This window comes from Anas acuta, chromosome 4, assembly GCF_963932015.1.
Source record: "Anas acuta chromosome 4, bAnaAcu1.1, whole genome shotgun sequence".
In the NCBI taxonomy this organism is placed as follows: Eukaryota; Metazoa; Chordata; class Aves; order Anseriformes; family Anatidae; genus Anas; species Anas acuta.
In genome coordinates, this window is record NC_088982.1 from 76,197,023 (window position 1) to 76,220,656 (window position 23,634).

General features: G+C 42.6%; 1 protein-coding gene and 1 long non-coding RNA gene across 4 annotated transcripts in view; one reads left to right on the forward strand and one right to left on the reverse strand.

The window, feature by feature from the left end:
* Positions 1–7,361, reverse strand: part of LOC137856570 (uncharacterized) — a 25,499-nt gene extending 18,138 nt beyond the window's left edge. Inside the window, exons 1-2 of one of the 2 annotated variants that reach the window (XR_011096593.1) lie at positions 7,099–7,361; positions 1,546–1,604 (exon numbers count right to left, since the gene is read on the reverse strand). This is a non-coding gene — a long non-coding RNA (uncharacterized lncRNA). Of the gene's footprint in view, positions 1–1,545; positions 1,605–2,505; positions 2,719–7,098 lie in introns of those variants that run through there. The other variant, XR_011096594.1, reaches the window with a different exon arrangement.
* Positions 7,362–7,549: 188 nt separating this feature from the next.
* WDFY3 (WD repeat and FYVE domain containing 3) overlaps positions 7,550–23,634 on the forward strand; it is a 181,372-nt gene continuing 165,287 nt past the window's right edge. For both annotated transcript variants that reach the window (XM_068682165.1, XM_068682166.1), the window contains exon 1: positions 7,550–7,860. The gene's annotated coding sequence lies outside the window, so the exon portion shown is untranslated. The remainder of the gene's footprint in view (positions 7,861–23,634) is intronic.

A 23,634-nucleotide genomic window follows, 5' to 3' on the forward strand; every position in this document is an offset into this window, starting at 1 on the left:
TCATTGTTGTCTAAAACTATCTTTATATGACACGGCTGATAATATTAGAAAAGGTTCAAGTTCTGTGATTTGTTCACGGACAGGGGACTGTCAAAGAAATTACTGCTTCTCTACAGGAAGCTATGTATGCATCTAAAAGATCCAGACTTTGTCTATGTATTCACAAGCAATTCTGATGGTGTTGAGAGAAAGCAACCCCAAGTTCTTCCAATGCTGAGTTAGTAATATGAGGACCTAGCTCCATTTTTAATAAAAACTTAATTTTATAGGAACAAATGTCTATACAATGGCTGTAAATAACCTGTGGCTAGAAATTAAATTGAAAGTTTTGAAGCATGGAAAAAGTTTCGAAACAGCCTTAAGTAGTGACATCAACCTTCATGTAGCTCCCCAAGAATCCTTTTATTTTGTATAGAATTTTGGTAATTCAGCTAAAGGGTTAACTTGGCTTGTTGTTTCCAAATGTTATAGTAAATAATATTGAGTAAAAAGTATTTTTTTCAAATAACATATTGTGGGAGTGTGGCCATGGGGATCGACAAGTTCCATGGTTAGTAATAACATTGGACTCTTAACGATGAGACCATGAAGAATGTAAAGAGTTTAGAAGGAATGAAGAAGGGTGATTCAGGAATGCCTTGCTGTCTCAGACTGCTTGTTCTCCAGCTATTAAGGCATGGAAGTTGCTGGGTGTTTGCTGTTGCTGGGCAAAGTTGTTGACCAATGAATAGTTAGTGGGAAAAGTACTGCTGTAGAGTGAATGGTATTAAGAAGGGAGCCAGTCTTCAACAGAAGAGTTGAAGTTATGTCATCAATTAAGGAGTAGTGGTTACTGATCCTAAGGAACCCTGGTCTCCATGTGGTCTTTGTGCATCAACATATTCCTGGTCACTTAGCTATCCACTCTTTACAAGCTTTAAAAGCAGTCACCGTGTGAGGTAGAAAATGAGCGTGTTCTAAAAGTGTTCTGTCTCAGGATTTTCTGCACACTTAGCAAAATTCTGCTGAGTAGAACAGCCAGTGAGAAACAGCCTGAGGTGGTCTCACTGCAAACAATCAATTGCTCATAATAGGTAGGAGTCTGTATGGACTTCAACTAGTGGTCTGCAGTTAGGCATAACAAAAACTGTTGATGTCAGAAGTTGTTTGATTGCACCAATCCCTCACTTTAAGAGAAATGGTAAGCACTGAGTTCTGATAAACTGGATGCTTTAGCTGAAGTAGCAGAGCACATTTTAAGGCAGGCGTTACAAGAAAGACCCTTTAGTTATAGTTTTAGAAATAGCTTTTCTTAGTTTGTAAATATTCCTTCTCTTTGTTATGCAAAGGTATATACTAAATGCTTTGGAAGACTCTTCATCAGGCTGCAGGGCCTGTAGATTACTCAGTGCACTTGAAGTCATTCTAGCAGTAAAGCATCTTCCTGGGAAATAGATGATGGTGTGGGAGCTTGTTTATGGGGAAGAGTGGATAGCATGCCTGTGGTTTTGTGACTGCTTTGTTCCAAAAATGACATGTTTTTAAGAAATAAATTATGTAACTTACCTCACTTGGTTGTCTTCCAGTGGGAAGCTGACTTGCAGGCTTTGGAATTTTCCTGAGCCCTGGTCAAGGGAGAAAAAAAAATCTAAGTTCATAGAAAGAGCATCTTTATCTCTGCTACTTCTAGAATTGAAAAGTGTATTTTGTATTTGATCAGTCACTTCAATCTTCCTGAGCTGCCATTATGGCTTTCTGTGAAAGCCTACAAAAATAAAAATATCACAGATGAAAATAACACTCCCTCATCCTAAGTGTGGAATGTCTCAGTATGTATTTGGCACATCCTTTGAGGCTAAATCAACAACAGTCAGAAACAGGCTGGTGTAAGAGCCAAACCATAAAAATGAACAGTTTAGGTGCCTTGTCCTGTGTCTTCCAGGACATCTGACATGTACTGACTGAAAGAGATTCCACAATCCTCATAAGGTAAAACAATTATTGCACAGCTTCTAGTACCTACTATCAAGGTCAAAGTCAGTTCTGCAAAACAAGCAAACTAAAAAAAAACCCACAAGAAATCATTGTTCTGTTGAAATTTGTCACAAAACCTGATAGTGAAGAGCAGATTTTTGGTTCTTTTTCAAATTTAATGTACTGGTTCTAAGTCTCTTCTGACGCACAGCAGTAAAAGATGTACAAAAGGCATTTGTGATATAAAAGAGCGTCATACAATCTTTTGGTGTGAAAATGAATATCTAGCTGAAAACTGTGTATGTTCTTGGGCCCAAGGGATGTTGCCTCTGATTATTCTTGCTAAAATCTCCTGCCTTAAAGACTACATTAATATTTAATGATATTTCTTTTTTGGGCAGAACATCATACAGTATAATTTTCAACCTCTATATTATGACATTTGGTGTATGGCTTCACAAGGAAGTCTATGCTATGCTGCACAGAATGGTAACACCTTTTAATAACAAAAAGAAAACCTGAAGTCTGTAGGACCCACACAGCAGCATTTACAGGATTGCAAGTGATGCATACCAGGAAGACAAACTTCATTTTTCCCCGAGGCACCAGATGGCAGCATTTTCCTTCATACAGTGTGATCTCATCCTCTCAGATTTCTCTCTGGGATCATCATGCTTTGAGGTTCTTGAAGCCACAAAGACCTCCACGGAACCAGGCATTGTCTGTAATCACCTGCTTTCATTGTAGCTATGGGGTCCCATTGATGTGGCCTGAAAACAATACAGACCTTTTGGCTGTACAGGCCTGACAGTCAATAGCAATCGGTAGCATACATGCACTTTAAAAATAACATACAGTAAATCTGTTTCCAAGCTCTACATTTTGCATATTCTCAGAATATTAAGTAGCTTTCATTTTGATTTCATTTTAGCTACCAGCTCTTTCCCATACACATGCATGTACAATGTAATTCTTATGTTCTCTTCTATCAATGCTGTATTCTTCACATTTTCCAATAACGTTTTCGTTGTACACTAGTTATGCATCACTAGGCTTGTAAATTCTGTAGCACCCTCTCCTCCCTCCCCCCCTCCCAGTAATCTGAGGCAGGAGTTGAGGAAGAATTGCTGTAGTTGAGAACTTTGCAACTTACGCTTGCTTCTACAGTTACAGACATGGAGTGAAGTTTTGTGGGCTGGGAATTCTTTAGTCACACAGTCCTTGGTTCTCCTTTTTCCCTTCACCCCCATGTTTTTGCTTATAAATCTAATGCTGCCTTTGCAGTGTGTTTTTGTCAGAGAAGAAAAATAATTAAGGTCAACTGTAAAAAGTTGTATTCGTAAGTCACCACCCTTGAACTATGAACCTGCAGCACCATGGTACAAATGTGTAATCGCTTGAGCTGTATGACTCTAAGCCTTCAACAGACAATAGAAAAGAAAGGCTCTTTATCCAAGAAGGGGATGGATTGTAGAGCCCCAGAGGTTAAGGGAGGAGCAGCCCTGTTTTTTTCATTAGTATGCTGTCACTCCTTGGGGTTGCTGGTGTATCTGCTGTGGTTAGTAAGTCTGCTAGTGCTTTACAAATGCTATGAGCTCAACGGTAGACTATTTGCAGATTGTTTAATTTATGGACTTCTGACAAGCAGCCAATCATTTTTCTAAAAAAAACATGCAACAAGGGATTTTTTACTCTTCCAAATTTCAGCCAAATTCAGTATGAGTGTCATAGGACAGGGCCTGGATGGTAGACCATCTGCAACTCCACCCTTTCTCTTCTTATTTAATACCAAGATTATCTATAAACAGGAAGGAGGGAGGGATGGAGAAGCTAGTCATGAGAACCCTGTATGATGAACACGTTAAGCCATGTAACCTGGAAATCAGTCCTAGTTTCTTCTGTTAAAATATTCTAACAAAACTCCCTCAATATTCGTGTATTTTTTTCATGCCAATTTCTTTCCAGTTCTGGATTTGCCTGTCCATTGGTTTCAGCTATTACATGCCAACAAGACAGATTTAACTTGGCTGCCGAAGATGTACAAAATAAATGCAATATAACTATGTTGGAATCTCACTTGTAAGCTGAGCAGAACTTCATCACTTAAAGACAGCTGTAGGTGTACATGCATGACCTCTAATAAAGAGGAAAATGACCTTCTAATAAAGGAGAAAAATACCTCTCTACAGTTTATAATGATTAATGGAAACCCTTGCACACAGTTGCATTGCAAAATGGAAAAATAAATACTTTTTGTCTAATTATACCACTGTGATTACTAGCACCTTCTCAGAGAAGAGAAAGCGGTCAGCCAAGATGAACTTTGTGAAAGGAGAGGAGATACTGAGACGGTTTACAAAAAAAAAAAAGTCTGATATCACTCAGTATGGATTATTACAGTTTGCCATTATTTATTTTGGAACTGTGACAATTGACCAAAACATAAGGACAACAAATAGAAATGCAAGTAGCATTAAGTACACAAGAAGAAAAAAGCAATATAATTTGGCATGCAGCAAATCTTTTATCTGGCATACAGCTGTCTTTGCAACTCCCATTGCTCTTTTGGAGTATTTTTTGTGACTTCCTACTAAGGTACCTCTGCTGGTAGAGACTTAGGAACAGCACCATCTTTGTGAGCTTTGTTTCTTACTCAGTGGAGCTGGCTAAGATAAATGGTGTTAATCCTTTACACACAAAAGATGCAAGTATCCTCCTACACATGCATTAGAGAGATTTATTTGTTTTGTGATGGGTAAGTGCTATATATTGTTCGTAGGCTCTATCTTGCATAGTAAGTGAAATTACTGTCGAAACAAGCTGATTAAATCTGTGATTTCCCCTTGCTGCAGTGCAGAATGAAGATATACCCGAAGGGGGGAAATTGTCTGGTGGTATGCATAGCATATTAGCTTAAAGATTTTCATGGCACACTAATGAAGGAGATCTTTTTTTTAAGGCTTGTAAAGGAAACATCCATGTTGTTTCCATGCACTGAGATACTGTCCTTAGAAGTATTGTAGTAGCAACACTGCCAACTTTCAGCTTGGCCTTCCCTCAAGGCAGGGGGAATTGGGTTGGTCTGATATTTGATAGAATATAACTAGACATAAAGACACTTATCCTTGTGATGCATGCCATATATGGGGAGCTTCCTCAAAATGCATGCCCTGCAAACAAAACCGTAGTGTTAGATTTTGATCCTCATTTTCTATTCATAGTCTGTAACATTTCTCATATCGCACTAGCTAACCCTATTTTTCAAGGAAAGCAGCGACAGTTACTAATTATATAGAATGTGGGAAAAGGAGGCTGAAGAGAACAGTTGCCTAGAGAGAAAAGTGGTTGGGGAAGAGGTTAAAAGGATGTTCCCCAAAACTGGGGAGAAAAAGGCTTTTAAATAGCAGGGACAAAACATGATATACATGGTATAACCCTCTCACCTCCTTTTTTTTTTTTTTTTTTCCCCAGGAACTGAACAATAACAAGTGTCTAAGAGTTTCTGCCACTAGGACTGTTACTGATACACTATGCTTAATTTCCCTCTGTGCTTATTGTTTGTTGGTTACCTTGAGCCAAACCCATACACGCATTGCAAAGAACCAGTGGTTTCTGTTCCAACCCAAATCATTAGCCCAGGCAGGTTCCTGAGTTGATCTAAATTTTCCTCCTGTCAATATAATGAATTTAGGAATGTCCAAATACACCTTTACCAAGTAAAGGTAGAATTGTATAGGCAATGAGGTTATTAATTTTTCCTTGCTTACTTTGTTTATCAGTTGGGGGAAGTGGTTTTTGTTTTGTTTCTTTGTTTAGGATAATACTTATATCTTCAGTGAGTGCAAGTTTTGTCTCCTTATGAGCTGAATTACAGCTTGCCTCATCTCAGACGTCCATGAGTCTTAAACGTATACCTCCTCTACGTAGAGGGAAATGGGATGATTTTCACTGGACAGCAGTGAGTGAAAACGTTAAGTGGAATTGTATTTTTTATGTTACTTGTTAGAAAAGGAAGATGGGGTAAATGGTGTTTACTCAATCAGACCTCAGGTATAACAGAGTACCCAGTTCCACTTAAGTCATGATAGTGGAGGTAAGAGGCAATTTTCCTGCTTCCTTGTGATTGTTTACCCATAAACCGCAAAGGTCTGTGGTAGTTGGCGTGTTATTTCTTACTGCTTTTAACCCTGGAGCCAGATTCACCAAGTTGCTACTTAATCCCTTCTGTGAAGACTCCAAGATGAGGCCACTAAGATGATCAGAGGGCTGGAGCACTTCTCCTATGAAGAAAGGTTGAGGGAACTGGGCTTGTTTAGCTTGGAGAAGGCTCTGGGGAGACCTCATTGTGTCCTTCTAGTACTTGAAGGGAGTGTATAAATAGGAGGGGGAATGCCTGTTTACATGTGTTGATAGTGATAGGACAAGGGGGAATGGTTTTAAACTAAGATGGGGAGATTTAGGTTAGAAATTAGGAGAAAGTTTTTCACTTAAGGTGGCGAGGCACTGGAACAGGTTGCCCAGAGAGATGGATGCCCCATCCCTGGAGGCATTCAAAGCCAGGCTGGATGTGGCTCTGGGCAGCCTGCTCTAGTGGTTGGCAACCCTGCCTGGAGCAGGGGGTTTGAAACTATATGATCTTTGAGGTCCTTTTCAACCCAGGTGATTCTGTGATTTTGTAAATGAAAAAGTAAACGGCTAGGAGGTGAATGGCTGTTAATATCTGACATCTTGAAGGAAGTGAGGAGTTACTGAAACAAGGCAGAATGCTAAGTGGTCACACATGTGGATGCCTTTACCTTTCCCCATGAGGAATCTGAGTAGATTCCGGGTCCCAGGTGACACTGTAGTTGGTGTGTCTAGTTAAACTTTAAATGGACAATTTGTCTAGCTGGCACAAAGGAGTCCTTCAGCGCTAGGGATTTAACTAAACTTCTGGCTTAATTAAGAACAGATTAACATCTATGTTTAAACATCTGAGTCATATGGATAAAATATTTCCTCTCTTGCACAGCTCAAATGTACACTCCCCTTTGTGTATCACAGCAGGGACACTCGGTGGACCTTCACTCGGTGCACATACGACCAGACTAAGGGAAAGCGCCTCAGCCCCAAACAGAAGTGGACTTCTTTCTGTCTTATGTTTACCTGTTTACTTCTCTTCAGGTGACGTTCAGGCGCCTTTCCTCTGTACCTCAGGCTGCTGGGCGCCGGGGGTAGCGCTGAGGAGAGGGGCACAAGGGGCGGCGGGCGTCTGCCAGGAGGAGGGGAGGCACGTAACTCGCCGCCTGACTCCACGGGCCCCCGAAGCTGCTAAAAATCGAGCTAATAGTCCGCAAATACATTGAAAAACAGCTGCAGCCCAGAGAGAGCGGGGACAGCGCCGGGGCGGTGCGGTGGGCAGCCCCGTGAGGCGCCGCTCCCTCCGCCCGCCATTACCCAGCCCCTCTGCTGGGCCGGCCGGGCCGAACCAAACCCGAGCACGGGAGCGGCAGCGGCCGCAGCCAGCCAGGAGGAGGAGGAGCGGAGGGCGGGAGGGAGGAGGCAGCGCTGGCAGCCTGGCGGGGAGGGGGCACTCGGTACCGCGGAGAAGGAGGAGGACTAAGATGGCCACCGGCCGCCACGGGGAGCGGCCCCGCTCCCTCCGCCCCGCCCCGCCTCGCCCGGCCCGGCCTTGATGGGGCCGCGACGACCCCGGCCGCAGCGCGCTGCAGCGGTGCCTCCCGCCGGAGCCCGCCCGGGCCTCAGCGGGGGAGCCGCCCTCTGGGCCCGGTCCGCGGCCCCCCGTGCCGCTCCGTGAGTGAGAGCAGCTGCGGAGAGGAGAGGAGAGGAGGGGCCGCCCGCCGCTCCCCCCCCCCGCCCCGGCGGGCAGGGCCGGGCCCCCCGGAGCCCCCTGCCTGCCGCCGCCCGGTGAGTGCCCGCCGCTGCCCGGGCCCCGCCGCTTTGTTGCTCCGCCGCCGGCCCCTACGCGGGCCCCCCGCCGCCTGCCCGCTCCTTCGGCCCGGCCGCAGGCCGTGGTGGCCGCCCGCTCCCCGGGGATGCCGGGGCGCAGGTGGCCTCGGCCCCCGCTCCCAGCCCCCGGCCCCTTTCCCTTCGTTTTTGTCGCCGCGTTCGCTGCCCGCGGGGGTCTCCGGCCTGCGGGGCCCTGAAGGGAGCTCGGCGGCGGCGGCGCCGGACCGCTCCGGCGGCCTTTGTTGTGCCGGGGGGCGGCGGGCCTTCTCCTCGCCTTATTCTCATGTCTTGATCTGGAGGCCGTCTCCGAGCCCTGCGCCCCCGCCGTGCGACAGTCGCAGCCCCCAGCGGCCGGCTGCGGGTGCCGGGGGGCCGTGGGGGGCCGGCTGCCCCCCGAGCGTGGCGTTTGTTCGCCCCTCGGGGAGAGCCGCGTCGCTGGCGGTGTTTGCTTGGTGGCTGCGGGTGCCGAGTCCCCGCGTGGTGTTCACCTTGAAAGATTAGGGCCGTGGTTTCCTGCTGTGGTTGTGGGTGATGGTGTAGAGGGAGGCAGGTGTAGATAAGAAACAGCGTAGAGAGCCAAATGTGTTTCTTTTGACCTGTAGTTTCATGAATGGCCCAAACGCAATGTTGTGGTTAATGAGAGCGACTCCCAAGGATTCTCCGAAGGATTCTGTTTGTTCTGGGCTTTTTTTTTTTTATTTATTTATTGAGTTTTGGTTATTTGTCATTGTAAGATTCTGACAAGGTTTCTGCATACTAGAAGATTAATTTTCACATGGAAAATGGTAGGTTTCCTCTTAGGAGAAGTCAGTTTTGCACACTGCATTAAGTAGGAATGATTGGCTAACCCTGCCAGAGCTGTTTCACCACATGCCCATGCATGTCCCTGTGCCCATCACAAGTGTGTGACAGGCCTCCCCAATGACAGTTTCCAAAAAGTGGTGGTTGGAGAGGGTTCATAACCTACGCTGCCCCTGAGCAGCTGTACAGCTATGTGAGGTTTCTGCATTCATGGCCTCCTATGAATCTAGGCTGGTTCTACAGAAAGCCAACACGATGGCATCTGTGGCACTTTTTGGTGACGTGCCAGATAATGCAAGCAGTGGTACCTTGAGGTTGACTATGTGCGGAGACTACAGTTTGCGTGAACTGGTGTTTCTGTAGTATTTCTCACATCCTATGTAATTCTGGTAGACTCGTAGCACTAGAAAATATGAAACGGGTTTATTGCTACCTGCGTTGACAAATTGCCATAAGATGAGTAACTCCTTACTTATGTTTTTAGGCTACAGACAGGGATCTTTATAAAGGCAAATACTTTGTGGAATTCCTGGCTTTCATACTAGAAACGTACAACTGTGTTAATACAAAGTTTTGCTCGGTGTTCCTGATAAAGAAGTGCTGGTAATCTAATTTTGGGTGCAGATCTGGATCAGGAGCAGGAATCTGTGCTCCTGTGCTGTGGGTCTGTTTAGTTCCGTTAGAGCCAGCTCTGCAATGCTGAATAATGTTGATAGTAAAATATTTGAGGTAGAAGAATGCCGGAAATACCTAAGGTGCTAGAGCAGACTATCTGTCAGTGAATGGTGTTCGATAGTTTGGTATGTCTTGGCCAGAAGCTGGGCCTGTTTGTTTGCTTTTCCCATTTGCAACTTTTAGCTGATAAGCCTGGAGTAGAAGTGTTGTGTGGTTTGGGTTATATGGCTACAGTTAGTGCAGTTCTTAGCAAGCTGGTGATATACTCAACTCAAATTGAAGCATGGTCAACATAGCGCTGTGGTGATACTTAATATCTTCAGCACCCGTTTAGAAATGTATTACAGTATTTCTAGGTCAAGGTTTAAGTGAGAGTTCATCTTTCTAGTAGACTGTTTACTTTTTCGCAGTTTTGCACATCAAGATCAGCCTTTCTATAGTATTGCGTTGTATCACTACTGTGGAGAGGAAGCACTCTCATCTCTTGCTTTGAGAACAGCAATGAGAAGGTACTAAGAAAAAAATCTTAATATTTTCAACCTGGAAATAGCAAATGTAATTTAGGAAGCTGCATTGTGTTGTTTCATCTTGCTGCCTGTATCAGCTGAGAAAGTACCCTAACATCCTTCTGGGTAGGTATGAAAGCCTGTCTGTTTAGCTCTGGGTTACTGGGGGGCAACTGTCAGAAATAGCATACATGGCAAACTTGGCTTCAGGATGCACAGATGCATGTTGTTATTAGAAGACTTTAGCAACTTATTTCACATCTGCAAGCCTTCCTTTAACTATTTCCTAGTTTTCTTCAAGGGTAAAAATTCTAGGATGCTTACTGTGCAGAGAACATGATGAGCGTGGGTTAGATGTTCTGCTTACTGTTTGAAATGCTCAGGACTGTCATGAGACGTAAGTAATTTTGGAGATCCAGCTGTGTTTCACCTCCCAAACATAGATGTTAAGTGTTTTGTAGGGTTGGGTTACGGGGTTTTACGTGGGTTTCTGAAGGTATGCTAAGCAGAGTTATGCAAGGAAAAGCCAGTAGTGTGGCCCTTGTAAAATTCCTGCAGGACTAATGTGCAGATGCTGATCAGCAGTTCTGTTCCTGTTCGTAAGTGATTTGAAGTTCCTATTGCAAAATACTGGAAATAATGGCTCAGGAGTGGCCTCTGACTTACAGGACTTCCTGCTCTAAGGAAGTCTTAGATCATTTGTCCAAAATAAAAATATTTTCAAGAGGAGGAGGGGGGATTACTGTTTGCTGTGAGAAACTGTCTATCTTGTTCTTAATGTACCTCCCAGTGCTCATCTTCCTGACAGTTAGAACTGTGAAAACCTCTTTTTATAATATAACCATAACAAAATTTGCATTTTGAAATGGTAAATTGAATGTGTTATTGGTCCATAGTACAGCTTCCATGTATGTGCGTAGGGAAGAAAATTGATTTCTGCATAGTTTTATAATAAAGCTTTTAATTTCACTAGTTTGCTCATTTTTTATTTTTTTTTATTTTTTGGGGTTGTTGCTAACGGCAGTAATAAAACATTTGAAATGTCCGGCTTGTGACAAATACTTACAGTGTTCATTGCTTCGAATTGTTGGCAATGCTGATTGTTTACAGAAAATACTTGCTTTCAGAAAATATATTCTGAAGGAACTACAACGTTAGTCATAACTAAACCTTTGCACATCACACTCGTGTGGGCCTGGCACATCTTCTTGAAGAGGCTTCGTTAACTTTGTGCTCTGTTTTGCAATTTTCATCTTGAAATAAACATTTGCACTCTTCTATCGCTACTGTTGACTTCTTTTTGACATTTTATGTCCTGTTGCTTGGCCATTCACACCTTGTTCACTAGGATAATACGTGACATAATTATAAGGCTCCTATAAATACTTGTTTTAATCAGCTGCCCCACAGACAACATAGATGGCGTTGCCGTTTTCTGCATTCCTGTGTGACTGTGCAAAAGCATCCGGTGCTATACGTGAAATCCTGCTAGCCACTTGTCTCTCTTTACCTGTAGTCATCGGTGTGGGCTTGAGAGCAGCATCTTGGCTCAGGTGGTAGTGCAGGGATGACCCCACAAACTTTGTGAGACTGAATACGTTTTGTGTGGCCAGGTCTTCCAAGCAAGTGTCTGGCAAAGACCCTATGTTTTGCTTTGCAGTACATGACGCTTTTGCTTGTTGGCTGTATCCCCTGTTCTCCTGAGGTGTTACAGCTCAGTGTGTACACCACCTTTCTTGACGCTTGCAGATGATGGAGTACCTGCAGGCTGTCTGCGGTTGGGTCACCCATCAGATGAGGGGGACGATGATTTAAGCGAAGCTAGAAGATCTGTGGTGTAGTTGTTGCATATACATGTATTTCTTGATCTATATTATACTGTATCAGAGCTTTAGAGGTGAAGAATTGTTGTGTTTTAGAGGTGAAGAAGGTTGTGTTTTAGAGCCATGTAATAAAAAATAATTTTTTACGAGTGTTGAAGGGGAATGACCTTCATGTGCACATGGACTACGATTGGATTATCTAAAGCGTTAAACCATAGAACCATGAGTTGCAGGAGCTGTGCTTTTCTGCTTGGTCTTTGACTTAGCCAAGGGGTACTGGAGGGCTGTTGGACATTGCCCTCTCCCAGCTCAGTGTGCCTCCTATTCCTGAGGGCTCTGGTTAATCAGAAGCTTCCCTCTAGAAGTTGCTGGAAAAGTGGACTCAAATACAGCAGCTGGTGGGGAGGCTGCACCTTCGCTTGGGTGTTGCTCTCCATCAGGGAAGGGGCTTACGCTGATGGGGCTCATGGCCCGCACCATGGCTTGCAGAAGAGGGGCAAAGCTCAGCTTTGTCCGGTGCCTGCCAAGAAGGAAGTACAGGTCTCACTTCTTTTTCTATGGAATTTGCTCAATATTGTCTGGGAGATGTGGTTTTGTGTTTGTTGTTTTTCCTCAAGTCTTTTGTGACCGATGGTTTCATACACATCTTGTTTTCTGCCACAAACAGCATTGGGGCAAAATTTCCTGATTTCTGTTCTGAGCAGGAGTGTGCAATAGCTTTTTGTTCGTTTGTTTTAAATTGTGCTGGCGTTCTTGGAGTCTTGATAACAGCCGGGAACCTTCTTTAATTTTTTTTTTTTCCCAACATGTCGAGCAACACTGAGTGTGGAAGTAGGACTGTCCATATTGAGATTTGGAGGAGGAAAAAAAGCTTGGCATTTAGGTGAAAGTGGATTGCTCCTGTGCAAGCTAGACATCATCTTTTAGGTTCTTTTAAGGGAAAATAGCTTTGGTTGTTTTTTTTAGTTTTGGTGTTTCATCAATGTCCTGTGCAGGATTTCTGCCTGTCTTAGGCATGTGACTACAAATGTTCTTGTCATATTGCAGAGTAGGAACAAATTGCAGAACTTACTGTCACGTGTAAAAAGGATTTTCCCGATGTTTTGAAAGTTGTGCTTGGAAAGAATAAATGCATACAGGAAATGAATGATGAGTTAATTCTGAGTGGTATGAAAGCACATTGCTTTAAATTTTGGGGTAAACATGAAGGAATATAGGAGCAAGGTATGACATGAATGCATCTCGGTTATAGCAACGAGACATGCATGTATAGTTCTTGTACTTCTGCAAATACTGTTATTTAAATGTCATGCATCTTATTACAACACAAGGAAAAAGCTCTGAGCAGGGTGGCTAACTTAGTGTGTAGACAATAATAAATTCAAAAACAAGTCAAAGAAGTGGATTTTCCAGATATTCTTATTTCATCTCTTTCTCACCTGCTCTAGAGAAACTACATACGACGCTAGAAGTATTTAAGAGTCCAACTCTTACTTTTTCAGATTGGATGGGTATATAGCAGTTGTATGCCTAACTTAAAGTTCTTATTTCAATTGTTATACTTATTTAGAGAAGTCAGACCCTTTAGACCTTGCTTTTGCCTATTTTTTTCCGGCAACTTATTAGAGTAATTCCGTAGCTGATGGGAAAAGTTGTTCCCTTTCTTGAATCATCCATTTCCTCTCAAATGGACATTGCAGCTTCTGTTTTGCGTCTGTCTGAAGCTTTGTGGTAAAGGGTTTCATAGCAGGGGGAGAATTACCAACATCAGTGCTTAACTCAAAGCTGCTGTGACAAATTAGCCAATGCATAAAGGCAAAACCTTCAGCACTGATAATTTTGTAGGAAAGTCTTAGGTACATGTCTAGCAGTGGAATATATTTCTGCATCATTCTCTGATGTTTTTTTAGGGTTCTTCACTTTTGGGAAAGTGACTGGAGTAAGAAGGTGGATGAGGAGCTCATGAGCAAAAGGTTTTTCTGGCTTCATCTTGCACTGCAGGCAGTGGTATCACAATACATTGAGTATTAGAGGGTACAACTTACTTTTTATCCCTGGGTAGTTCTACCTGGATTGTCTTGCTGTTATATCTCTTCCAATATCACTTTGCCAGATGGACTGTGGGTGCAAATGAATCATGATTTATGTTCTTAATTTTCCAGATGTATTATTTTTCCAGTGAAGCCATTACAAATCTTTTTATAATTCAAAGCAGGTTGATTTGGTTTGTGTAAAGCAGTAGCTGGCGGTGTGTTTCTGCAGAAGGTGGGCTGAATTTGAATGCCACTGTGAGAAATAGATGTTGCTTGCTGGCCATAACTCTTCCCAAGAACCAAAACGTAAGCTAACAGATGAACTATATTAGAAAGGGAGGGAGTTGGTACAGCAGAGGCTTTCTGAAGTTCTGCTTGGTTACTTGGCACTGTAAGTGTATCCTTTACTTAAATAAGTTGACATTGTGGAAAGAGGAAGAGAATTTGCAGGGCTAAGAGAATGCTCAGGGTCCAGAAAGCACGTGGTATTAAAAATTAAAAAAAAAAAAAAGTAAAAAACAAACAACAACAACAGAAAACAAAACACATACATAGAGACTGCACATGCTTTTCAATCAAAAAGAAGACAAAATATCAATTTGTCTTAGTAGGAGAACTTTATAAGAAGAGATTTCAAGTGCTTGGATGATGGAAAATATCAAAAGGGAGAGGGACTGTTTAGAATACCTGAAGCGGGTACACCTAAGATAAATCAGGTAGAATCCATCTCTGTTCCAGTCTGAGATCTCATCCAAGATACATCAATGTGTATAAATACCTGAGGTGTGGGAGGCAGAGAGATTTGGCCAACCTCTTTTCAGTGGTTTGCGGGGACAAGACAAGGGGCAATGGCCACAAGACAGAGCACAGGAAGTTCCGCACCAACATGCGAAAGAACTTCTTCACGGTGAGGGTGACGGAGCACTGGGACAGGCTGCCCAGGGAGGTTGTGGAGTCTCCTTCTCTGGAGATATTCAAGGCCCATCTGGATGCCTACCTGGGCAGCCTGCTCTGAGGAACCTGCGTTGGCAGGGGGGTTGGACCCAATGATCTTTGAGGTCCCTTCCAACCCCTTTGATTCTGTGATTTTAGACTGGTTTGCAGTACTACTGTTCGGGTTGTTCATAGCAGGTCTTCTGTACTGCACTGGTGGAAGCTCTTTTGGCTTTATTCAGAGAGTCTTTCAGTGGCCATGCTGGTTTACACTGCTCCTGCACCCTGAGTGCAGAAAACTGGTGGGGGTGATTGTTACTGTATCATGCTTAGAATTTATCCTTATTTTTTGCAGAAATGAAACAAAGCAGATGTCTGAGGATAGCCAGGAGAGTAATGGGAATAAAGAGCTGGGAATTTTCAGTTCCCTCAGTCTGCATGCTGTAAGCCTGTTTATCTGTTCAAGTTGTCTTACTGTTGAACCAGGGCCTCACTGTTCTGACAGTAGAATAATCTTATAAGACCTTTCTTCTTCCCCTGTTTGTTTGTTTTAGTTCCAAAAGCTGTTGAAACTTGATGGAATGGGAGAGGGTGGGCTTTGATGTTCTGACTTGGGAACAGGAAAGAAGACGGCTTTCACTGCAGGCTGATAATAACAGAACAGCTGCTCTCTACTGTTTCTGCACCAAGACTCACCTCTGTACCATTCAGAGTGCCACTTGTGGTCTTAGGCCTCCTCTCTGCAACTGTGTTCTTGACAGGAGTTATTTATTTCTAATGGCATGTTACGGAGGTCCTCAGGTCTTCATTAGAGAGCCATGGATGAGATCAAGGCCCTCCTTTGTATTTCCATGAGTGCACGCAGTAAAGAATGTACCACATGGTAGAATGACAAAGTAAGTGGAGTGAATTTCTTAAAAGTTTAGCCTTTTGATGTTCTCTGGGTTGCTAACCTAAGAGTTGGTACATCACAGTGCAGACCCTAAGTTGTGAGATTTGCTTAAGCAGTGGCTTTTAAAGCATCACAAACATGGAATAAGTTACTTTCCTTTTTGTCTTTTGAGTCTTCGCAAGTTTTCCCTGCAACCCTGAGAGCTAGAACCGATTTGGTATATTCTCATGGCAAAATGCTAGGAGTTGGGCCGTGGCACTTATGAGATATAGAAGGATATGGCCAGAGCTGGCAATGGTTTTGTTACCATTGGTTTCCCATCTGAGAAAGTAAGGGAGAACTGAAATTCATTTTAGTGGGGAGTTTCTTTGGGTTTGCAGAAGAAAGGATGCATCTTTGAACAGACAAGTAAACAGTCTTTATAAGCAGTGACGTGGAATAGGCATATAAATAATTTAGGTAATGTATCACAGTTCAAATGCTTGTACTTGAGTCAGTAGTTCTGCAGTGAGCTACAATAGAAATGTAAAAACCAAGTGGACATGATCTAAGAGGATGCTAATTTGCTTGTTAATTAGGTTTGCAAAAGGTTCTTTTCACAGCTCTGAGTGGTGAAGGAGGATAAGCTAGTGAAGAATGTTTAATTTAGGCTTTCAGTGGGTCATGAGGTAACCAGGGAGTCTCTTTCCTAGCTTTTCAGTGTTAGAGTTGAAAACTAGAGCGGCAACGCTTGTTACTCTGACCATAGTAACTTTTGGAGACAGAAATATTTTGCTTTCAGTTTCTTACCAGGAATGTAACCGTGTTTCTAGCAGTGTTGGATCAGAGTTAAAAAAAAGAAAACTATTTCCTTGCTGTCTGTTAGAAATCTTTGCAATTTAACTGGGGGTATCTCCACACTTAAGGAGAAAGAAGTTTGGTATGCTTGTATTAGAACTGGCTTTCCTTGTTCTTTTGCCTAGGCCCTTGGTGTGAATTGGCAGAACCTAGTGGTCAGTTAAACCACCGACAGCTATAACCCAATCTTACTTCAGTGAAACACGTGTATATGTATGTGCGTAAAATGCACACAATGATCTGATTTTTTTTTTATGAAAGCAGACATGTATTTACGAGTCACATCCTTGGAAGAACATTTTCAATCAAACTGTGTGTGTCTTTAAATTGTTTTTCTTTTTAAAATGAGATCTGGACAGCATTTCATCACAGTGGTTGATGTTTCTCTTTTGGCTTGGATTTGGCATACAACATACCAAGATGAGGCCTTAGCTTCCTCTGGCACAGGCAGAACCAATTTGAAAGATGAAAGCTGTCCTCGTCTTTCCTGCCCATGCTCTCTTACATCAGCCTCATTCCTCCACTTTCCTAGGCAATGAACTTGCAGCCTGTGGGTTTCTATAAGGACAGACATTTCAAATTAAAAAGATGAAAGCCAGTAACAGCACAACACACAAGAATGAGCTTGTCTCAGTTGTTTAAAAAAAAAAAAAAAGAAAAGTGTTGAAATCTTTAGTAGCTGTTCATGTTGAGAGGATTTCAGGTCAGGTCTGTCCCCTTGCTTCATGCTGAGGGTTGTGCTGGAGAAGTGGAAATCCTTAAGTGGATACCTGCTTGTGGTCTGCCTTTTGCAGCAGTCTGCTCTGAATGTTGCCTTTGAGTAGGAAGGAGGGGAAACTCCTGCGCCTCAGACAGTTCAGGGTCCCTGTTGATGGACATGTTTTTTTGCTTTGGGTTCATTTCCCAGTAGCTCCATGTTAGGTTACCACAGAAGTTAACCTGCCTGTGAAACTCTTATGATAAAGGGCCCAACGGTGTGTCCAAACCCAGAAAGTATCCCTTGTTCTTTAGTTCCCTGTAGTCTATGAGAGAAGGGATGTTGATTTTAGGAGCTTTATTGAAATAGTGTCTGCACAACTGTTTCTGTGCAAAGTAGTACTAAGTGGTACCAGGTTCTGCTCCAGTTTGACACTGTTTCTTCGTGTGTGAAGAGAGAGAGAGGGATGTAGGCAGTTTTTGTATTGTTATTTCTCTTTCACAGGTGGCCTTATAAAGGTGTCCTTAAAAGTGTGTTTGCCCTTGTGAATTTAAGCAAATGAACTATAAACCAGGTGTCCTCTGACCCTTTTACTTTACTCAGGGTTCACACTCAAAGGGATGAGCATGTGGTTAATCAGTAAGGGGGTGGAGGCTCAATCAGGAACACCAGTCAGAATTAATACTTGCTTGTTGAAGCATTTGATTGCATTTGGCAAAATCAGTCTCTGAATAACCCAGGTTTCTAGAAGAGACATATTGCTCAAGATTTATGGGTCTTGGTAGCTCAGAAGATAAAAAAGCACCATTGGTGCACAGCAGCATTTGCATGTTCATATATGAAAAGTATTCTCCAGCAATTTCTGTAGACATATAGCTTTATTTTCCTGGTCTACGTGAATAGAAAATGGAGGCCTGAGAAAGACCTTTACTCTTTGTCTGTTATTTTCCCATTAATACAAGTATTGCTACCACTTACATATACTGGGCAAGAGGTGTTTGTGTGCAGATACACTGAAGAATTTTGTAAAATTGTTCTTTTTGTTCTTTCTCTTGTGTTAACCGCTATTGACATGGCCACGACCAGTTTGCTAGTTAACAAGTAAAATCTGGCAATCAACAGTAAAAATGGTAGAATAAATTCCTTCTCATGATGCCTCCCTCCCCCCCCCCCCCTTCCATTTCTTTGGTTATTTACAATTAAGTATTTTTGTAGGAACTGAACAAAAATGCAGAGTGGCAAGCAAATGCTAGGGCTGTAGGATTCTCTTTTCATGTATGTCAGTTGACTGTAACTCTGAGCACTTGGTTAAAAATGCAGTTTACTGTTTCCCTCCAGCTTTTTCATCAAGTACTGTCAGAATAAAGCTTAGACAGACGGAACAGTGTCAATAGAGCTTTAGTGCTTAGAAGTACACTTTTCCAGGCTTTGCACATCAAGGAAATAATATAGTATGGTATGCTGTTAGTCTGGCAGTGGCCACTAGCAAGTGGTTCACAGGATCAAGGAAGGACAGCTTTTGTGGCTGATAAGTGAAATTGTCCGCAGAAGAAGCTGCTGCCTAAGCAACCTGTCTCCTCAACATGTGAGGATTTATGGTTGTTTTTAAAGCTGTTGATTGGAGGTATGGCAGCATTCGTTGTGTCCAGTAAAAGAGTAATGCTTTTCCCTAATGATAGTAAACCCTGCAAAAGCAGTAGTGAGTTTCATTACATATGTTTATTCTGATTTATCTTTCCTGCATTCCATTTTCAGGGTCTCCCTCTTCTATTTATGAACTGGCAGTCTGTGGCAGGATACATCGGTACATGATTTTCTGTGTTGCGTTAATGCCACTTCATTCTGTCTCTTACAGAGACATCCTGGGTAGTCTCACCTTCCCTTGCTTTTTTTTATTTCTATGCTCAAGTATTCTGATGTCAGTAAGATTCTCATTCTTCTCTATACTGTTTGTAATGAATCTTCCTGAGACAGGATTCCCAAAATGTAACAGTATTTTAAATAGGGCTGGGAAGAAGATGGCTAAATTTCAGGGTTGGCTGCTGGCTCATGCTAAAAATGGAACGCTGTCTCAAAATATATCCCACTTACAGCAGAAAATAAGAATAAGCTATTTTGTTGTGCAAGGCCTCAATCTGCATGTCGAAGTCTTAGGTCTGCGTCTTGAAGAATAATTAGCTCAGCATAAGTTACATGGTTTTCAAAAAATGACATGGAAAAGGGAGATGGGAAGGGACCAAGAACATGTTAAGTTCCAGAGAAGGAGGAAAAATGTGTATTGGAGCAGTATCATCGAAATGTATGACATCTTTTCCTTCTGTGTATTGTCGTTTCCTAGTTAAAAACAACTGTCTTACGAAGGATCTGGCACTTCAGTGGGTTTGGGATCATTGTAATGGTTTTCATAGCAAGAAATCTTTCCACACAAACAGTAAGACATCGCTGCACTGCTTCCAACACCTTTCAGTGGAATCCAAGTGTCTTTTTTAAGATGTAGCGCACTTAGTGACTGTGCTAGGGAGAAGCCTTGCGTGGCAAGTGATATGTGCCGTGGCTGATCATCACTGTCCTAAGCTTCTTATTCCCAGGCTGACAGTGAGTTTGCTTACCATCCAGGTAAGTCAGTGTACTGCATGAGATACTGTCTTCTGCTGGTTTATTGTTTGCGTTAGCTTATTGACCTGGTGTGCCTTTCAGGTGATTGAAGGGAAGCTGCTGAGCTGAAGATGGCAGTTTAATGATGCTGAGCAGGGCATACCAGCTTGAGTAGTCAATGAACACATCCGTGTTAGGAGACCAAGTTTGTCTCAAGCCAAACAATTTAATGATGTGGATGAGATAGCAAACAAAAATGTTTTCAAGAAAGAAGTCTGTAAAATGTAAGTTAAAACAGCTTGTCTAAGCGGTAATATTGTAGTCACCTACAACTTTGTCTCAAAAAGGTTGATGTTTCCTAAGTTGCTACATGGCAGGCAAGTACTCCAGGTATTTGTTGGTGTTTGGAAATTTAAGCACGACAGGCAGTTGTGGAATATGAGGTCCCCTTAGTACTGAAACAAAGCATTTCTCTTACACTCTGCCCGTTGTGTTGTCACCAAGGCAGGGAGCTGGCAGTGGAAAAAGAGCTGTGCTATTTGTGCAGGAGCAGCTCTTGGAAGGCTGTTTACAGAGACTGTGCCAGTGCCCTGAGAGCCAAAGAAAACGGCGTTGCGATTTCATGCAATATTCTTTTTTATTTTCCCCACCCCATTTTACTCTAGAAAATAATAGTAGTTGGCCTCATTTGGACTTGCACAGGGTTTTGCCCCCTGATATTTCATTAGAGGAAAATGCTGTGGAATTGGGGAAGGGGATGTTTGTGTTACACCTCTGATGCTCCTTGGTCAACCCAAGTTATTGCTCCTGCTCGTTTCCTTTGTCCGTCTCACTGGTCAGTGATGTCCTGCCCCTTGTTTCCAGTCCTTCTTGGGCACATCTTGCTGGTTTGTAGAGTAACTGTTCTTTCTGATAGAGGTGCAGGTGCTGTCTAAACACGCACTCTACTACATCAACGTTATTTTAAGCTGTTCAGCTGCTTCCAAGTGGTGTGCTGGCATGTCTGGACAGGCAGGGCAAAAGGGACTGTCTCAGCTTGCCAAGAGGAAGAGAACTCAACCTCTGCCTGTTAGTGTTTTTCTTGTGGCATGTGCCCCTCAAGTCTGCCATGTGTGATACTGTTGGTCCTGGGAGTGCTTGAAATAAAACAAGTGTTTTTTACCTCCTTTTTTTGTTTTGTTCAGATATTCTGCTCATTCAGAAAGCTTAGGTCATGATAGAGGCATGAGGCAAGGGAGAGAATGTGTTTGTGTGCTTGTGTCTTGGTTTGTCAGGGAGTTCATTTGCCTTTCCTGCTTTTTTTTTTTGTCTGTTTTTGTCATAATCTCAATTATATGGCCTTCCTGATCTGTCCTTAAAAGAAATATTTTTTTCAAAACTTCTGTGGACTTTCTAGATGTCTGTTGGTGATACAGTACATTGGGCTTCAGTGTTAAAGCAAATGGACTACAGTAATGCCAAAATATTGGTTGGAACGAGATTGCTGTGGAGGTATTTCTTTGGTCTCCTCCTGGAAATGCTTCAGAGGAGGGGAGAAACTATGGCCAACAGCATGGAGGTGACGGGCTGAGCCCCTACTTAATGCTCTTTTACCACTCCCAACCCCACCTTTTTAATATGGACATTTTGTTAATTATCACTATGCAGCAAAGTGAAAATACAGTGAGCGTTAGATTCTTTTTGTTCTGAATTGTTTCTGATGGATTTGTGTTTATCCAACTGCGGGATAGCATTGACGTTACAAATAACATTTTTTTTCTAAAACTGAACTCTTTTTGCCCTTAGATTTATTTCAGAGTATATACATGGACAAGTAAATTGTCATCAGTATAATAGTTACAGACAAAAAGAATTTGGATCGATTCCCTTTTGCCCATAGGTTGGATGATCAGTAAGTTCAAGAAGTTCACTTTTATATATAGATAAGTAACCCAAGGAAACAAAATCAGGACTTGCTTAAATCATTGTCATGGGGATGATGTAAGAAAGACATCAAGGCCCTGAAGCATGCCCAGAGAAGGGCAACAAAACTGGTGAGGGGTCTGGAGCACAAGTCGTGTAAGGAGCTGCTGAGGGAGCTGGAGGTGTTTGGGCTGAAGGAGAGGAGGCTCAGGGGAGACCTCATTGCTCTCTGCAACTGCCTGAAGGGAGGTTGTGATGAGGAGGGGATCGGCCTCTTCTCCCAGATAACTAATGATAGGACTCAAGGAAGTGGCCACAAGTTGCACCTGTGAAGATTTAGATTAGGTATCAGGAAAAACTTTTTCTCTCAAAGCGAGGTCAGGTACTGGAATGGCCTGCCCAGGGAGGTGATGGTGCCATCGTCCCTCATGGTGTTCAGGAAGTGCCTGGACAAGGTGCTACAAGATACGATTTGGTAGCTTAGTGGGTCCTGTTGGTGACAGGAGGACAGTTGGACTACATGATTTTGTCGGTCCTTTCCAACCTCGTGTTTCTATGATTCTATGAAAGTTTTATGTTTGTTTATTTTGCTGGGCAGGGGAGTAATGGTTGAGCTTTGACAAGTTTTGGAAATAGTACATTCATGTTTGTGGTGTTCTTAGGCTAAAACAGAGTAAGCTTTGGGATTTCCTAGAGTATGCTACTGAGAAAGCTGGCAAAAGCCTTTCAGTGGTTTAAAGGGGAAAAACAAATTCTTTATCTCTCCTTTATTGCTTTATGCTAGTGCTGCTTTATTTTGGGGGACCTCTTTCTATGCTAAACTTCAGGGTTATAAAGCAAGAATAATTGGAATTTAACAAGTGTGTTTGAGCTTCTAGTGATTTAAGTAGATGAGTTTTCTGGACCTGTGCGTCCTCAAACTTGCAGTCTGTCTTCCAGATGTTTCTCCTTTTATTCTTCTGGATACATAACTTGCCATCTTAATCTTATCTTCCTTCCACATAATTGATAATGGCTGTGCTCACAATTACTCTACCATTTTTTCTCTCCTCTCTGGTTTGCTCCTTTCTATCCCCTTCACAGAAGGAGATTTTTAATTGACTTGGGAACTTTTCTAGGACACAGAACAGGTCTTGACTATATTTGTAAAGTCTAAAGACAAATTAACCTTATATTTAAAAAGCAATAACACCAGTGGCTTAGGAGGGGCTTTGTGATGAGTTTAAGTTAATCTTCTGCCCATTGTTCATTTAAAAATGGTAGTTGAAGAGTTGTGGGATTTAATAGCTGATAGTAAGCTACTGAGTTTAAAGAAACAGCTCATAAACTAAACCAGACAGGGCATGCATCATCTCATCCAGCCTAGAGTACCTAGCTGTCCAAAATCAAAACAGATGTTGAGGATGGCCCTACAGTGCTGGGAAAGAAGTAATGGCATTCTGCACATACTCAAAACCAGCATCTAAGGGAATGGCAACCAAGATCGTACTTGCATAAAACTGTTGAGATGGAAATTATCAACTACAGAACAACCCTTGACACCTAAAAAGTGAGTCATTTAAGTTAATGGACTTTCAGATGTATACAATTATTAGTAAGCTGTGCATTTTCATGTAAACTATTTTCCTGTGGTTTAGGAAGTGGGTAACTCAACAATACTGAAAGCTTAGCTGTGAGATTTTGACTGACTTGTTTTTTCATGTTCGGGTATCTGTCTCGTAAGTGAGTTTATGAAGTGTGTCAGCTTTTGAACGCTGGAGTCCTAGAGTACTACTGCTCTGGGCTTTTCTCCTTCCTTAGCAGCCAAAAAAAGAAAGGAAAGAAAGGAAGAGGAGCAAGAGAGGACAGGGCTTATCAGATCTTCCTGGTTTTGTCCATGTTTTATCATGCTTCAGATGTCACTAGCTGTTCCAGTGGAGCTAGTGTTAGTGCACAGAACTGTTTTAAGAGTGGGCTTGAGCTGCTCTGCTCCACATGTGTGGAATGGCTGCCCTGGCTGCTGCCTAAGTCCTGGAAGTGGGAAGTGTCTGAGGTGTTT